The sequence below is a fragment of the Pyrgilauda ruficollis genome, unplaced genomic scaffold, assembly GCF_017590135.1.
Source record: "Pyrgilauda ruficollis isolate IOZ18807 unplaced genomic scaffold, ASM1759013v1 scaffold59, whole genome shotgun sequence".
NCBI classification, from domain to species: Eukaryota; Metazoa; Chordata; class Aves; order Passeriformes; family Passeridae; genus Pyrgilauda; species Pyrgilauda ruficollis.
Window position 1 is genome coordinate 6457692 of NW_024527599.1, and position 19119 is coordinate 6476810.

Sequence of the window (19119 nt, forward strand, 5' to 3'; positions counted from 1 at the left end):
CCTACTTTTTAAAGACACTGGCTTTCCCTGTTTTGAGTTATCCTATTAGAAAAATTTATTAATTCAAATATTGGTTAACCTTGTACTTGAATCTGGACTGGTTACACCTCTATCACTCTTAATCTCCTATGACATGCTGTATATAATTCCATACTGCCACTGCAGTGCCCTTTTCTATTTAGGTCTTGCCTTATTTGAATACAAAATTATCTTTTTGGAATATATTCCTCCAAGGTTATTAGCAGGCATGTCCATTTATTCTCCAAAACATATCTTTTTTTAAGCACCTGATGAATGCCAGAGTATCTTCCAACAGTTTCTACTGAGCTGAGGCACAGCTCCCACTGTTTTCCAGCTTTTTCCAAGTGTTTTATCCCCATCCCAATTCCTCCACTCAGTGCTGTGCCTCCAAATGTCACCATAATAGATTGAACGGGTCACTTATCAGTGCATAAACCAACGATACTCAATCTTCTGTGTCACTCTGTGCCTCTTCTGCAGTATTTCCACATAATATGAAAAAATAAAGGCAAATCTCTCCATTCAGCTACAGACATCGTTCCCCAACTCACTGGGAGAATCAAGAATTCAATAAAAGAAATTTGACACTGTTTTATCCTCTTAATATTTCAAAAAAGATAAAAACCTGGCTATGAGAAGAGTTCATGAAAAGTGAGAACAACACGCTAGAGCAAGACTATCTTCAACTCATCCCTCTGCCAAGGTGCCTCCAACCTGCCTGCAAAACTCCCAATATTCTCCAATTTTCTACCAGAAATTTGCCACGCTTCTGGAATTTGTTCATAATTCAACCACCTGTAAGGGACCAAAAGCACAAGCCTGGGACCTCCTGTCAGGTCTAATACCAGACCCCAAATAGGTGGTCAAGTTGCTGACTTGTTACTAGATACAGGTACTACTGTCTAAATACTCTGAAAAAGCCTAATTCCTAATTTTAGATACAGTTTTGAATGGGTAAATCCTGGATGGATGGACATGTCTCTTATGGAACTCCACAGTTTGACCTCTGGATGGAAAATAAAAAACCTTTTGAGTTCCCAACTCAAGAGGACCAATATTTTTTTTTTCCCCTTTAGGTTTATTAGCACAAAATTAAGATTTTTAAAAATAAATATATGGATCATAATTATTCTAATCCTTGGAAACCAGCACAACATGACAAATGCATTTGAAGCCAAGCAGCATGCTGGAACCAGTGACCTAAATATTGTCCCTGAAATGCTTAAAAATCCTTCTATATCTGACTTTGGGTAAAGAAACAGGGCAATATGTCCACCAGATCTTGGTTTGGAATTCTGTAACATATGTGAAATCTATTGCAGAAAAGTGGGAAATACTTAACAGTTGGATAAACCACATTTGAAATTCATCCCAGCTAAGTTTATGCAAGAAAAAAGAGCAACAGAAACCAATGTGGTTAAGCAGAACTATAAAGAGCAATATAACGGCTAAGCAGAAGGCTTTTAAAAAATATAAACAATCTGGTACGGCCAGAAACTTGGAAAACTATATTTAAAAAGGAAGCACACATTTAGAGCCAAGGAAAGAAAACACAAATCATGAAGTAAGAGGGAATTTTAGTGGAGCAAAGAACCAAGTGCTTTGGTTTCCAACATCAATCCCTAGCAAGGAACCTGACCAATGGAAAAGCAAGACTTTTAAAGACCTGTGCTTCCAAGTTTAGAGACAAGAAAGAAAAAGAACTGATTAAAAAAGAAATAAATTCCATATTTTGTGCTGCCATGAAGAGTCAGGCAGCAAATGACAAAAGACTTTCTCAGCTCACTGCCTGATTGATACTGGTGCCACGGCACACTTACACCAGGCTCCTTCCCATTACTTTCTGAATTCCTTCTGGGACAGGTCTGATCATTCCTGCCCACAAAACATTTCCTCCCGTGACATATCAGGCACAGACGAGTTGCCAGAAGTGCCAGCACAGCACGGCACTGAGCTGTCTGACTCTGGGGGCTGCAGCTGCAGACCTTGCACTGACGAGCAGCTGAGAGCGTGAGATGCAATTCCAGTGAGGAGCAGCAGGTATCTAACCCCATGATCTGATACAAATAAGGTATTAAATCTTCAAGCCATGTCATAGTTAATAAGACCCAAATCAAAACTATTTGGAAAATTGCAATCTTTTCTTCCTCACTTGATCTGAGCAGTGTACAATGCAAGTTTCATTTATTTAGACCTAATAATACATACAGCATTACAACCCACAAGGACTAATGGCAGATTTTTCATACTTTTGTGATTTAATCTTATGAGATAGCCCAATCTTAAAAAAAATTTAATGTGGCCAATGCATTATTTCTGCAAGCAAGCTCATTTTAAGGAGCAAATAGTAGTAACATCAATATTTCAAACCTGAGTACATTGTAACACTCAGACATAAACACTTCCCCAAGCCTTGCAATCACTCTCTTAAGTAGGTAACAAGTAAAAGGAGACATAATTCTGCACAGAGAGTCAAAAATAGGAGCCCATGTCTCAGTATCATCCTTCATCCTTCCCTTTGAAATCAAAAGGGCTCCAATGAAAAGCAAACAAAAACCAGGGCTCAAAGGTGCTGCAGCAGTGACCTGGCTGTGGAAAGGATTCAAAGCCTGGAAGCTTCAGTTCCACTGATTCAACACCGGCTAATGAACTTTGTGGCCCAGAAGAGCCACCTGCAGAAAGGGAGCCACTGCTTGGAGCACATCTTGAGAGAACAAGCAAGACCATTATCCCTCCCCCTGCCCCAAAGTCCCATCGATTTAGGGCAGGCACAGTTCAGAGATAACTAAAGAACTCTCTCCAGGGTTTCTACTTTGACCCATTTCAACAAATTTACTGGGGGTGGGAGGGAGGCAGTGGGAAGAGAGGAGACAAGAAAGTCTTATGCTCCCAAGTGTGGGAGTCATTAGAAACAGTCCCCAGAAAACAAACATTAAAGGCTTTCTTTCAGGCAGTATAGAAATAAAAAATCTAAAACTAGGAGGGTCAATCCACTATCCAGTGTGACAACAATCACCTTGGAGTGAATTTATGTCCTCTTAACTCAGGTACTGCTGTTGGACTCCCTGCTCATCCTGCCTCTGTCACCCAGGGTGGTGTGGCTGCATGGGACTCACCAGAGCAGAGGGAGCCTGCTGAAAACATCTCATCCTTCCCTCCCTACCTTCTGCCCTGAACCAGCTCCCTGTCCAGGGTCAGCTAGGACTGGCACCATTACAGCAGGGAGCTGGGAAAGCCCAGCTGGAGTGAGGGGGCTGTGGAATTCCCCTTTTGGAACCAGCCTGCAATTAGCTTGACCCCAAGTAATTATGAAACTGCAGGCTCACTGCAGGCGAGTTTCAAGGTTGTTTTCCTTTACTGCTGACATGTCTTTGCCTACCAGATGCATTCTTTGATAATCACCCAGCAGCAGGTCTGCACCACTGACCAGTTAAACACAACAAGGCCTTTCCTTTCCATAATAAGAAGATTCAAGTCAGCTCTTCCATGCCTGAGACCTGGGACCTGCTGGGTGGCTGCTCTCAAAGTTGAGTCCTAAAAATTACTCACTTAGGAAAACAATTTCGGAAAGAAATTGAACTTGCCTGGCTATTTATGAAGTTTCTGTTCCTTCACCCACTTCTAGCAGTTACTGGCCACTGCCCTGCCATGGGCATTTCACAACCAAAGAAACCACCACACTTCAGCATCCCAATTCCCCCAAAAGCTGCTCCAACAACCAGGACTAGTCCTCAGTCTCTGTTTTGAACCAGTATTCCCATGGCCCACATGGAAGAAGTTACAAAAACCTGTAATAACCATCTCAAAGCACTGTGACATAACTGTATCCCAAACTTTTGTAATTCTCCCATATTTAAATGTTTAATCCTTGCTGCATTTACTACAAAGCTCCTACAGTGGAGCAAGAAGCACATATCACAACTTTAAGACAAACTGATTATTCCCTGGTAGGCTTCCAGACATGGATGTAAAGCCTAAGCTGTGCCTTTGAAAGCCTTAAGCATGGCTGCAGAGATTAACAGGACACCAGGAAGAATTTTTTTATAGAAAAGGTGGTCAAGCATTGGAATGGGCTGCCCAGGGAGGTGGGGGAGTCCCCACCCCTGGAAAGGTTCAAGAAACAATTGGACGTGGTGCTCAGTACTCTGGTTTAGTTCTCAAGATCAGTCATAAATTGGATTTTATGATCTCAGAGGTCTTTTCCAACCTTAATGATTCTGGGATTCACCATAAACTCATTTTACTTATTACAAGGACCAACACAAACCACAACTTCATGTAGGGAAGGAATTTTCTACCAGTAAAAGTAGCATTAACCACTTCTCCTGAAATCCTGTTTCTGTGTTCTTAAGGTATTTCCCTTTACCACCAGTTCAATCAGTTCCCCAGTCTACTGATAATCTGCTACTGAAAGGAATTTTCAGAAGTTTCATTTCTGTTTTCATCCTCTCACAGGAGTGCATTTGTCAGATCTATCAAAGCTCTCAATGCAGCTTTTTGCAATTTTTAATTTCCTATTAAAGGAAAATTTCCTGGTGCCAGGATGACACCAATGTAGAAGCATCTGGCACAACTCTGCACGCTCACAGCCTACTTGTCTTGGGGAAATTTTACATTTCCCTGACTGCTCCATGAGCATATCCACCCTTCAGTCTCAAAACCCCATCGTTTGCACCTATCCAGAAATCAACATACCAATTATGTAAGTATTTCAAAATATTTCAGAAATTATAAACTGCTTTGCAAGCTTGGTGTGTTACTCTGGAAAAACAAAGCCATGTTCAGCTGATAAAGCTCTAGATTATGACTAGGGGAGAAACCACAGAGCTGACACTGGGAATTTTTATTAATGTCTGTTTTGACTGTAAAAGGCCAGCCCCAGTTCTAAGCTGAAAGTGCTTAGAAAGGTAAAACATTGTAAGGATTCTGTGAGCAGAGCTTGTGTCAGCCTTGCTGTGAAGCCCCTCTAAAACAAGCAAAAGGAAAGACCAAACAGTTCAACAAGAGCACAACATCTCAGGAACCACGATCCCATCTTACAACTCAACAGTGACTGCTGGACAAATAAAAAGAGCAGAATACCTGTAATTTACACTCCCAGAGGAAGGGGAAAAAAAGTAAAAACCCACAAGCATTAAAACACATTTCATAGGAAGCATTTTGCCACTTGGCAAACTGATGCAAGTACGTTTCACACGCAGAATTAGTTAGAAAATTTCAATAAACACATTTTATTCCGCATACTGAAGTAATTTGACTCCAAGTAAGTTTTAAAACAAGCTTTAACTGGAACAAATTTAGGGCTCTACGCAATGCTTTTGGGACAGGGAGTCTACGTGTGTGGTGGCCACTGCACAGAACAAAGAGAGCAAGAACAGAGGTGCCAATGGAGCCATCAATAAAATGATCTTAATTAGCAGGCTACTAAAAAAAAGAAAAAAAAAAGGAAAAAGTAAAAAGTAGTAAGTAATAAGAAAGGCTGTTATGGCTTTGTCTGCTCACAACAAGAACAGCCAGTGCCACAAATGTAGGCAGAGCCTATCAAACTGTCTTGCAAGAGGGGAAAGGTAGCACTGGCTTTTCAAAAGGAGCTGCAATCAGCAGAAAGAAGCCACACAGATATTGATGCCAGCAACAAATGCACTGTGAGGGGAAAAGCTTGGCAGTGCCAGAGCCAAGATGATTATTCCTGTATTTTCTTCTACACTTTGAATTCAAAACTTTTTAGAAAATGCAAAGAACTGGAGACTATCCAATGCCAAAGGTCTGTACTGAACAAACCTTTTTTTCTCACTCAAGAAAATAATGAAACGTTGCCTATTTGTTTCAAAAGGTAGTTTTTCTTCTTCCAGCATTATTTACTCTATTTCCATCCTCCTCAAACCCAGGTGCAGAATGACTGCACAAGTCCCAGGCCCAAGGGTCTCCAGCCCTGCTCACAGTGGCACCAAATGGGTGATGTGCTCTGCCCTCTCTCCAGAAATAAAGCTCAGGCTTCATTCACAGCACCCTCAACCTTCACCCCAAAGCTTCTCTCGTCCTCCTGTTGCCCACTTTCTATCCCAGACCATCACTAATCCTTTGTTCCCACCAGGTCCACCCTTACCTCAACCCTACAGCAGCACCATTCACCTTGAGCACTGGCTGAGCTAAAACCCACCTGGTGGGTGGGTTTTCCCAGAGACAGCAGCACTCCCTGCTCTCTGCATCCCCCAGCCTGCTCCTGTCCCAGCTTTCCCCCAGAAACTCCACGGTGTGAAACCACCAGCTTCCATCACCTCACCCAAAGAGCCGCAGTTGGGGCACGACACCCGGCAGAGAATCTGTCAGCAAAGCCACTCCACCAGCTCCTTAACACTCTGCTCGATTTTGCATTGCAGTTCATCACACTTTGGAAGGACATAAATTTCCTAAAAGTGAGTGTTTGCTGGGGAGAGGGCTCCCTTGGTTTTGCAAGCACAGCACATCCCCAGCCAGCCACGGCTCCCGTCCCGCTGGGGAGCTGCCTACAGCTTCACCCACTTCCCACACCACCATTTCACACTCTTCCACTTAAAAACAAAAGTTCACAGTGGTTCCTTCAATACCCACAACAGAAAAAGCCAAAAAGTAATGAGTTAATTTAAGTGTTGCTGCAGCAAGGCCTCCCAGAAGGGAGGATTTCAGATGGATATAGCAAGGGGACAGTGGGAAGTGGTAAGGGCTGCTCCAGCTCAGAGCAATCTGCTCACCCACCATGCACTGGCTGTGGTGTAAAATCACAATACAACCCTGTGAACACCTGCTCAACTGCCCTGTGCTGGCTTTCTACAGCTAAAATTAAGTTCATCATGTACATGCTGGTTAATCACTGTGAAAGAAACAAAAAAAATATGCCTTAGCTTAATATTTGTGACTTTGAGGGCAGCTACAGGGTGGTGGGGATTCAAACTGCATCTTCTTCTGCCAAATGAAATAAATTATGGGAAACCAAAGGAAAAACTCAGTGCTGCTTGCACAGCCCTTGCCTGGGCAAGACCCAGTGCCAAGTCCATCTGCCTGGTCTCCTATCTCGCTGGGTGATCAGAGGCTGACCAAAGCACAAAGCCAGTGGCCATGCTGACCAGAGCCCTGACCACAGCACAGCAGCAATTACCCCGTGGCTGAAGTGGCCACAGAGAACATAAAAACCAGTCTGGAGATGATGGGTCCCAGCAGGCCAGACTGCCCTTCCCATCCCCTCTACTTCTGTCACAGCCAGCAGGGGCTGGAGGAATGTGCCCTGTCCCCTCCTCAGCCCTCCACACACAGGGAATGGAGAAGGACACTGAGGGAAAACACACAGCTCCACCACGTCTGTGATCCCAGCAGACGTGCTGGGATCACAGGAGAGTGATCAGGAGACAGGGAGTCTACGTATGCACAGGAGTCAGGAGATGCACAGCACCCATGAGCCATAAAACACAAAACACCTCCACTGTGCTCCTGATCCCAGCAGACCAGACAGGAGGTGCACAGCACCCATGAGCCACAAATGAAATTTTTGGTAGATAATTTTAAAACGAGTTTTGGTCGTTAAATTGGGAAAAAAAAAAACTACAAATAAAAGGCAATTAACTGATGAATAGGTACAAACTACTGAATGCAATACTCTTGCCATTTGTCTGAAGCCCAAGTGCAGCAGCCCATGCTCAGGAGGAACGGGATTATTCTGCCATTTTGTAATAACACACCTTCAGCAAATGTCTTACTTCCAAGGAAGATCAGATTCATGAGCTACATTAAATAATTCTTTTGACCACAGATCAAAGTAAAACCTAGTCTTAAAGGAGTGGTTTAAGTATCAGAAAGTTCAACTCTTTAACTAAGCTCTGCTACATCATTTAAAGGATTGAGTTACTCTCGTTTCCAGCCTGAGCTGTGCTGGTAAATGAAGCATGACCAGGCTTTAAGCAAGACACATCCTGTAACACAGACCAGGATTTATAACTTGCTATACAGGTTGCCACCAATAAATCAATAATATATATACACACACAGGTGTGTTTCAGCGTGAGTTCTGGGAACTTGCTGTTTGAAAAAGAAAAAATAAACAAACTCAAGATTTTTTATTTTTAATCTAAATGAAATCGAACTTGTTGCTCAGCTTTTAGTCAGCTTCTCCCAACTCCTAACTAAGCTGTCTTCTAGAACAAAAACTCACAATTCTTATTTGATTAAATATGTTATTAGTTTTAATTTTTTTAACAAGGTTAACCATTACAGACTGAGTCCATCCCAGCCACCACTCAATAATCCTTCAGTCTACAAATGCAATTTCCAATCTCAAAGCTACTTCAGCCGTTTCTTAACATTGGGATATAAAATATTTACCAACAAAAGTATAAATACACACTGAAAAAGCAACCTAAAAATACTTTTAAAACCACATTTCAACAAAGTAATTCCTTCATGGATGGGAAAAAATTACCACGGACTTGAACTAATCACCTCGTGTTTTGCTCCCTTTTCATGTTTTTGGGCATTGCAGAAATGGGATAATGGATGAATAAACTATCCTACCATGACAAATATGGTTTGGAAAGATGGGGCTAGGCATAACTTGGAATTTTTTGTTGTTTTAAGTATAAAATCCTAAACCACAGGCATGTGCACTAGGGAAAACCTATAAAATATATAATGGAAATGCTTCCCTTCTAGCAGGCCCAATTTCACCTCCCCTTTTACTGCTGATCCAGGGACACATTTAAATTCTGATTTTTTCTGTCACTGGAGTCTCTGCTCAGCAGCCCCATGGAGCAGTGGGCACGGGACAGGGACACAGAGGAAGCTGGATGGGGAACTTGAGTTAAGAAATCAGTAGTAACAAAAACAAGATCAGAAGAAAATTACTGGCAAATGAAATTGCTGTTTGATAAACAATTTAAGCAGGAAGAGTATTTGGCAGAGGGTTTCCAGGGAACGGTCCTTGACTCCTGACTAACATGCTTCCTCCCTTGGTCTGAGTTTGTTGACTTTCTGGGCACTGCTGTAAGGTTTAGGCAGTTTCCCATGATGGGAAAAATACAGCTTTTTTTGAGAAGTTGTCTGCGAATGCAATTGCTGGATGTTTTCTAAAAAATTATAGATATAAATAGGAAACAAGAAAGCAACAATTTCTTTATTTAGGCTTTTCCTATTACTAAAAAAGTCCCATTTAGGCATCTTAGTATCCTTTCTGATCTAAATCCCAAACACTGACTCAGTTTGGCATGACAACACACGATGAGAAACGTCTATCTGGCATTTAATGCCAACAGCAAACGTGACATATTTTGGACAATTAAAGAGAAGACCAGATTTTGAAGCTTTTCAGAGATTTTTTACAGCTTTTTATGTTTAATCTGGATGACTACAGTCCAGCACAAATAGATACCAACCCCACTTCACACTAAGTGAAATCAAGAGGCAGAGGCGGTGGAATGCAGAATGCCTTTTCTAGGTGTTTCCCAACAACATATTGCAGTACTTAGTTAAGCTCATTTTCTGTGACATGAAAAGGAAAATAGCAGAATTGACTCATGAAGTAAAATTAGCTGGTGTACAGTCACAAGGAGGCTGGATTGGAGCTGACAGCAGCCAGAACTGCATTTAACAAAAACGAACATGCTTCATGCTAATAATGGTGCTGGTTCAGAGCCACAAGGACTATTCTCTGTATTTTTAACATGGACTGTTTTTAAACCAACATTTCTAATAGCATACCCTAAACTGTACATCAGGAAATATTTAAAGACCTTCCAGAAGTGATGCATTAAGAAAGGCATTTATAAAATAGTTTTTAAACACTGCAAATCTGGCGTTTCCAATCAAGAGATGCCTCCAAGGAGGCACCAAGCCATGGACAGCCAATATCTACTTGCTCCCTGATCACAACTAAGGTAGACAGGACAGCTAAAACACTTTTTTAACCAGGCAAAAAAAATAATGTTTGGTGATAATTTACAGAATTCCTCCACTATTCACTGTAACAAATCACCCCAGAATGAAAACAACAGATTTAGCTGCAGTGGCACTGTCAACCTTGCTATGATACACTGGCACTAAAAAGTCCTTAATTTTGGCTATCAAATACAATTTCAATTTCTTGCACTTTAGGGCAGTAAAAACAATTCTGTGAAGACTCTGTGTTTACAATCCCGCAGTAAAGAATGCAGCTGTCTCAATCAGTGCTGATTGTCTGTTAATTAGCTCAGTTTTACAAGCTGATGGAACAGATTACTTCATCCCCTCCCCACGCTCAGAAAGAAACTACAAATACAGTTATCTCCAATACAGTAATTTTTGCTTCCCATCAGTTTGGGGAGGTAGATGATGTACCAGGGACACAAGTGATCTCGTTACCAAGAAATCATTTATGTTTGTGTCTTTGCCAGGCACTCTGTCATACAGCAATTTTCAGTCCATATATAAATACACACACATCTCTATCCTGTATGAAAACTGAAATAAAGAGCACCACTTCCTGATAAAATGGAAATACCTCCCCTCCCTTTTACTGTGGCTGAAACCAAGTAGATGATCTTCAAGGTGCCTTCCAACCAAATTGTTTTATGATTCTAGGATTATCAGAGTCCTTTAGGAACAAAAGTCAGGTCCTCATGAACAATCTCCTATCTATATTATGTATTTAATCAGAAACACATTTCTGACCCCAAAACAGTAGTGAATTTTGTGACCTAGAGCAGCAAACTGCAGGTTTTTAGTGAAGAGCCTGAAGTTGCTGCTGCCATTCTCCTTCCCATGTGCTTTTTCAGCAAACCACAAATAAATAGCTGGATTACCTCCGAGCTGCTCTCTCAGATTCACTGCCTCTAGTACCTCCATCACTTATCTAGACACTCTTGAAGAGAAGCCAAATTTTAGCTTTCAAATATGCAAACAAGAGGTTGGACACCCTCATCCAAATGCCAGCAAACACTTCTGCTGAGAAAACCGATGGAACACTATAAAGCCCCAGGCCTGACAATATGAAACCGATCCAAAAATGCCTTTTTTGAGATGACACAACATGCTACACATTGTATCAAACAACAGAGGTTTCACTTTGAAACTGATTTTCTTTCTTGCTCAGTTTAGATCCTTCATGATTAGGAAAAGATGAAAAAAAGATGCAGCTAAAGAACATCTATGTATTTAAAAGAAAACTCATTTCTGGGTGTACATGTAGCTACTAAGCTTAATGCAAAAGAAGCAAGTGAACAAATATGAAACTCCACAAAACCATGGAATTATCAGACCACCAGAGATGGGTTTTGGCAGTGTATCTGGGTGATAAGTACAAAGGATAATCTAAATTAAAGAGTATTTTTTTTCTACACAAAGACATCTGTAGACATCTGCTCTAACAGCAGCATCCCAGAGAGCCTAAAACCTCTTAAGGATTTTCAGATTTCAGTACACAAAAAAAAAGTGAGAATTTAATTTTTGCATTATGGACAGACATCCAAAGCAGATGACTGAGAACACCTTGCAGAAAATTCTCTGGATCCACAGAACCAGTGCTGGGGGAAGAGAAAGCCTGAAATGCAGCAGTCACCTCAGGTCAGAGATGTAAGCCTGGACAACGAGGGAACCAAGACCAACAACCACCAGCTAATGCCTGAGGATTTCTTCAGCTACTGTTTTTCACTTAAGTTTAGCTAAATCATATTTCTCAACCCTATAAGCACTTCTTTCACAACACCTAGCAAAAAGACATTTAGAATATGATTCTTCTCAAAGTTCTTCTGCAGACCAGAATAAAAATGGAAGGGAGGGGTGTGTTAGGTTTTTTTGGGAGGTTGGTTGGCTGTGTATTTTCTAAATAAAGGTTTTATTCTGGTACTTCTTTGGTATGTTTTGTTGTGTGTCCCATTCTGAGAGCTGCCTTACCTTAGACCTGAGGACACCAGCTTGGCTTTGCCTCTGAACACCAAACAAAACACCTTTGCTGAACATGCAGCATCAAGTGCTGCATTTACATTCCTGACTTCTACTGCCACTCCAACGCTTCCTTGGCTTTCACGTGCCAGGGCACAGACAGTTACAGCCCTGGGAAGTTTCACCAGAGTTCCTCTTGAACTGCTGCCATCCCCTTGGCTGCCTGGAGTTGCAACATCCCAGTTGCATCCCAGCCCTTCCCACACGGGGAGGAGGCAGAGGTGTGAGAACTGGGGACCAGGGCTTGGGGCTCCAGGGGAATCCAGCCAGGCACCCACAGGAATGTTAGATTTTTGGGAAGGGATAGCTGGCTGCTGTTTGATGTAAACACAGCACTGCTGGTGATTCCTCAGCATCATCTCTGGGTGTACGAGTTACGTGACTGTAAATCAATCTTTAATCTTTGTGCTCCATGTGCAGCCATCCACCTGGCAACTGCAGACAAAAAATCCCCAAAGGACTTGCCAGCCTTTCCTCAATCTCCCTCAACACTCAGCAGGACACTGTTTAGGGTTGATCTGGCTCAGGTTTGCTGTGGGATGGACCCTGAAACACTGGGAAATGTTTGGGAAGGAGCAAAGCGTGTTACCTCAGTTACTTCTCCAGGGCACCACCATTACAGAAGCTACAAGGCAAAACAAACACCTACACACACTTTCCTATTTTTGTGTAAAGCCTCACTTGATCTGCTGCTCTATCCTCCATGCTTTGTATTTGACACATTTCTAGACAGATAGATTATGCTTTAGAAAACTGTCCATGATAAAAGAGGAGAGGGTGAGGTTGGGAATTATGCTTTCAAAGCAGTACAGTTCCTTCTGTGTCTCTGCCCAGACAATAACAGAGATAACAAAAATCACCAACAACAAGATGAGAAATAGACTCCTCCTTGCCCATCTCTCCACAGGGACTGCAGCAGCCCTGCACTGCTGGTCCTGCTCCCCCATTACCATGGGTAGAGGATATTTAGAGAAATGATGCAAAATGCCTTTTCTTCTTTTGACACTCCTGCAGTATGCCCTAATCTTGTGCTTTAATCCAGCCCTTTGTGGGTAAGGAATAAAGCTACTGCTGCATTTTTATACTGACTATGCACATCAGTCAAAAAAACCCAAATATACAATGTGCCCTAAATAGTCAGTCAAAACAGAATGACAAAATTACACATTACTTCTGCCATTACATGCTCTCCTTTACCATATGTCTAAGGTAAGCAGAATGCCACCTACATAATGGATTCAGCCCTGGAGTAAGGCTGGACTGCCGAGGCTGGTGAACCTGAGGTAACACTCCATCACTTATTTACTGCATCTCTAAAGCATTTCAGATTCTAAGCTGAATATATATTTCACACAGTACCAAAACTTTTAAATATCCACAGGAAGATTTCATTTTTATAGGCAATAAACATTAAATCTAAAGGACTGGAACATAAAAAGTGTTTTAATACCATATAAATCACCTTTCCCTAGACAGAATAAATCTCTGAAGGTTTTAAGGACTGCAATATAAATTTTTATGGCAAATTATCTACATAGGAATTACTTGCACGAGATGCACTTTCACTTCTCCCTCTCATTTGCATAGTGCTGACAATCTTTTCAATCAAAATGTTCAATCCAATTTGGGCAGTCCAGAACACAATGTGCAGCAATGCTGGGCTAAATGCTGGGTGGTTGCTTCCTCCTCCTCTTCATCAGGAGTTTTCCAGCTGCTGCTCTCTCTGTCAAATTTTGCACAGGTAACAACACCAAGAGGTAAAAATTAAGGCTTAGATGAGTAGCTACGTCCTTGTGCAAAGCATTTGTTAACTTTACTAACACAGGAACCTTCTATAAGGCCTGGAAACTAAGGGCTCATGTCACGCTGCAAGCAACACTCTGCTAAATCAGAGTGGCACAGTCTGAATTGGGAGGGTCTGAATTAAGGAGGAGCAGCCAAAATCATTCTTTGGGATGCTCAGAAGGGGCATTTTCATTGCGAAGTTGGTACAGAACTGAGAGGTGATGGGGGAACTTATCTGTGGGGAGCCCCAATCTCTGCTAGGACAGAGACACAGGGGGGTGACAGGCCCTTCTCAGGCAGGACATGGAGCATCCTGCTGGAGATTCCTCCCATCCAATGTGCCCATAATGGCAGGATCTCTCCTTTGGATGGCTCCAAAGGTACCCAAACCTAAGCAGATGACACCTTCAGTCACAGTTTAATGGCTCTAACTTCCAGCTAACCAGTTAATAACCACAGAAGGGGAGAGGCTGAGTATTTTTCCTGGTGAAACAATAAGAGCTCACTCCCCTGAGCTTCTGTCCTGGCCTGTTGGCACAAACGCTTCCTCATGACTGAAGCACAAACATGCACAAGATGTGCAATTCCTGAGTCTCCAAGTGCACCCATCCTCAAAGGACGGGCTCCCTAGAGGTGTGGTGTACCACTGTTACCAAAAATACTCAGGTTTATTCACTGTTTCATTACAGTAAAAAATGTGCTGACAAGGATTCTCACAGAAACAGCCAGAATTAGTTATTGGAAAATCTCCTGTTGCCTTGGAGTCAGGTCTGAAAGTCCTCAGGACTTCACCAAATCCTCCCCTCGGAGGAAATCAGGGTACATGCAAAGTTAAAGCACCTGAAGAACAGCAAAGTCACAAGTGGAAAAAAAAAAAAGTTAAAAAAAAGTAGGAAGTTTGCAAAGAGAGCTAAGAATAGCACTGCTTTATTTCCAATGTATATTTCCCTTAGAAAATATTTTCAGGACTTCTGTCCTACCAATCAAATTAAGATAACAGAGCAGAGGAAGAAACACAAGTCAGTTCCCAGACGGTTTCCTATGCTTCAAAGGTATTTATTTAATAAGTACCATGTATGGATAAAATGAGATCATCAGCCCAGTCATAAGATGGTTCTCCAAATTTTTAATGAAGCCCTGCAGTGTGTGATTTACAGAGTGATGGTTGGTGCACGCTGACTGCAGGAAGCAGCAGCCCCGAGAGCCAGAATGCCCAAGACTCAGAGGGTGGGAGATTTCTGCTCCAGGAGGGGAGGGAAGACACCATGAAATCCATGAAAATCAGGGACTTGCAAAATAAAAAATTACAGGGTCATTTCCAAGACACAGCGTTCTGGCCAATGAAATGAGGTATTTGCTTTCTATCTGATGAAGGAGTGAAGTGACATAAAGCTTTATTCCATATGATTTCACAAGCTTTTATTACTTTCCTGAATTATCTTTGAATCTAGAGGATGGAATATTATTTTCTTTTGAAATATCAGGTTGTTGCTAGTCTTCCCACTTGTACAATCCACAAAACCTATTAACATTTTCAGTAATTAATGCTAATACTTGAGAAAAAAAAGCCATTGTGTTAAGAAATGCTTTAACAAGATCAAGAAAGAAAACAAGTGCTTCTCAGACTGTACATAATTTATTTTGCTACATAATTATTTTTTTTTCCACAAAAAAACCAAGCAGGGACCACGTATCACTGTGTTCAGCACTCATCTCTTTTCTCTCTTTCCCCACAAGTGCAAATTTTACAAAAACATTTATTTTCTTCACCACAGAAAACTAAACACTTACAGAGACCAGTTCCTCTCTGAACTTCCCTTTTGGGGGCAGGGAAAAAAAGAGGGGGAAAAGAGCTTCTGGGCTTTTCTCTGCCATGCTCCTAAACAGTTTAACAGACAGATTTTCCTTTTTAATACTTTGAATCCAGGCCTAATTTATTTAATTGCAAGGATGAGTCTCAAATGCTCCAGGATGACAAACATTTCTATTGGAGGCCCACAGTGATGCAGCTTTGCCAGGGGGGTCTCAAGGCTGGCTCACCTGGCTCTCCAAACAGTGCAAGGGCACTTGGATGAGTTCAGCACACAGAGCAAGAACCAGGACTTCACTTTCAGTCAGGCTGATGAACTTCATCATACTGCAACCAAGACATACTGAACTGGAAAGTCTGACTCAAGTTGTGGCTTCTTTCCCAAACAGATCATGAAAGAATATTCAGCCCTAAACTTAGAGCAGCTCAACTATGTATTTTATAGGATATTTATCTGTGAATCAGCAGATCACAGACTCAAAGGCCAGACATTCTTCCCACTCCAGCCTTTAGTCATTTGATCAGGAGAGCCAAGAAAGAACACACTGAAGAAGTTTATACCAGTTCTTTCTAGAGGAAAAAAATAAAGGGTTAAAAAAATTAAAGAAATAAGGAAATCAGCAAGCCTGAAGCTAGCAAATAGAGAAATTCCAACAGGAAGAAGCAGGGATCTGGAATGCCAAGGCAAACCACGCTTGCTGCTTTGGGGTGGGGTGGAAGGCATCTCTAAAATAATTACCTTTTTAAGTAGGTTGAGCTCACTGTCAAACCCCCTGGCTAAAGCACACAACCAAAAGGCAGGCAAATTCCTTGGAAAATGAATAATTTTCAATATGAACTGAAAGTTGAACAAAGGTTGGGTACATGGGTCAGAAGGGGCCCTTTAAGCCCACAGAATTCACAAGAATTGCAGAGCACAAGCTGCACTTGATAGATGTGGCTTTGTTCCTCCAGCCCCTCTCCTCACATAAACTCACTGCATTCCTTCACCATAGTGAGGGTTTTCCACCCAGAAAAACCTTCCAGTAGAAGAAAAAAATAAAATCCACAGCCTATTGTACATCCTGCTATAATGTGGCAACAGAAGGCGGCACAGACTGCTCAGCATTTTGGGAAGTAAGTTGTTTCTGTCCACTAAAGTATGATTTCAGTGTTGTAAGTTAGAGCCATTTGAACTTAAACACTGCCGAAAATTAATGCAAACCTAAGCCTGCCCACAGGCACCCCCAGCAGACGGGCAGCGAGTGTGGCTGAAGAAAGGCAGCACTTTGTGGGACCGGGGCTGGGCTCGCTTTGCCCTCCATGGCTTCGTGCACAGGCTGGGCCCAGGCGTCCCCAGCAAGCACAACTGCGGTGTGGGCCCAGACCGGGCACTTTGGGCACTGAAGGACAGCACAGAACTCCGACATTGGCACCTTCCTCAGTTCCTTACCCTCAAATAATGTGGGTGTTTGTGGAAAACTGCAATCCAAAGCCTAAACCACAAGGCCTTTCTGGATGGTGCTGACGAGACCAGAGAATCTGCTGGCAAGTTTAATGAGTTCCCCCAAAGCTACACACAAACCTCATCTGTAAAACAAATTTTCTTCCCTTCTGGGTCAGTTCTGCAGCTGACTTTTCCACAGACTTTGCCCCTAAGGAATGCCTCAGCTGCAAAGCAGGAGGAATGGGGATGCATGGCATAAACATGAATGTGCTGTGAGAGGATTCTGCTGCTCTGAACTTCAAACATGTTGCCCCATGGAAAGGATGAAATTGTTAATTCCAATCCCACCTCTGAAAAGATAAAATTTCCAGTGCCATCAAGACCCAGACAGGGTACCCAGTGGCTTCTGGGCAGTTATCTGGTGTGGGTAGGCGTGCTCAACCATATATCAAACTGCATTATTGCTCTTCAAATCCATGCAGCAACTTTTCCTCAAGCAGAAGTTCTCCCACATGCAGCAGCCTGAAGGTAACATCCTCTGGTTCTAAAGAACAACCCAAATGCTTCATCCCCTCCCTACACACCATGGAACACCCCAGACTTCACGTAACATCACAGACCCAGCAAACACAACCTTAAGTCTCCCTGGCACAGGTACATATTTTGGATATAACAAGAGGATTAGAAGTTCTTGCTAAGATTCAGGGCGTGCTGTTCAGTACTTTTAAAATACATATTATCATCTAAAGAAAACCATATTTCTGTGTGAGTAATGACACACTCTGCCCTTGGACAGCTTCCAGCACTGGGCTGGGGCTGAGTGCTCAGCCAGGGCTCTGAGGATGAGCTCCTGGCCAGGCTCAACCCTAGATGGCACTGCTTATCGCTGCTTGGCACGCTCCTGGCTGCCCGTGCCCTGCCAAGGAACACACTCATCATACCCAGATTATGCTCCAAAGGTACACACTGACACCTCAGCACCTGCAGGGCTGTCCTGGCAGAGGGACACAGCAGCAGCCCCAGTGCAGGGACACGGTGTCACCGACACGGCCCAGAGCTGCCAGCACCTCCACATGGCTGCGACTGGGGACAGCCACTGCTCAGCAGAGCCCACTGGGGACATCTGCTCCTTATACCTGCCTCCACGACAAATATCAAAGGGGATGGATTTCTGGAAAGTCCATGAATAAACTCCCAAATTATTTCTTAAATATTCCACTGAAATATAAAACTCTAATATTACAGATACCCCAACACTGCTCTGTTCTGTACAGCAGAAGGTGCAGGAGCAACATTATTTTAAATATATTTTACTCAAATACATGCCAGAATTATCCTATCTAAACCACTGTGAAAAATCTAAACCAGATTTGATCACGGCTATTTTCAGAATACCCCATGACTGGCTGGTGCTTTTCAGGTAACACAGTTATAGTTTCCATGCTAATTCCTCCTCCTCCCCCCTCTTCCTTTTTTTAAATAGTTGTTCACTTTTCTACAGAAGCAAAGGATTTTGTCATTTCAGGACAGACTCTAGGGTTCTCATTATTTTCTGCAGAAAACTCTGAAGTAGGAACAAACAAATCCTCTCCTGTTGCTGCCCTGAAAGGATCTCAGCTCCAGCTGACAGCACAGGGCTCTGCCCTCCAATTTGAAAATGTCCCCTCATCCCCTGCTGCAGCACCAGCAGCACTGGGCACCAGCTGAGGAAAAAGGGAATTTGTTGTTCCCCCATCACATGCAAGAATTGAGAAAAGGAACTTACTTACATGATGCTTTTTATAACTCATGATGTTGTTAAACTGTCAGAGATTATTATAATTTCAGATGGATTTGATAATAGTTTTGACACGGAAACACAGGTACTTTTTTGTTTTCAGGAGATTTGAAATGACAAATCAACCTACTGTCAGCTCATGGTCTTGCCTCTCTACTCTGATTTATTTACTTATTTCTACTGTCAGTGAGCCAAGCACTGGGGAACAACTGTAAGGGTGACCCTGGAAATAGGGGGGGACTGGGACTTGCTGTAAAACAAGTCAGGAATGCTCAGTGCTCCCTTCACATGTTCATCACCATCCTCCCCTCTGCACTTCAACATCACCCTTCAGCAAGGGGGTTTTGTTACCAGCAAGGA

General features: G+C 42.5%; 1 protein-coding gene across 5 annotated transcripts in view; it reads right to left on the minus strand.

The window, feature by feature from the left end:
- The window catches only part of CUX1 (cut like homeobox 1), a 266545-nt gene that overhangs the window by 216882 nt on the left and 30544 nt on the right, over positions 1–19119 (minus strand). The window lies entirely within an intron of this gene.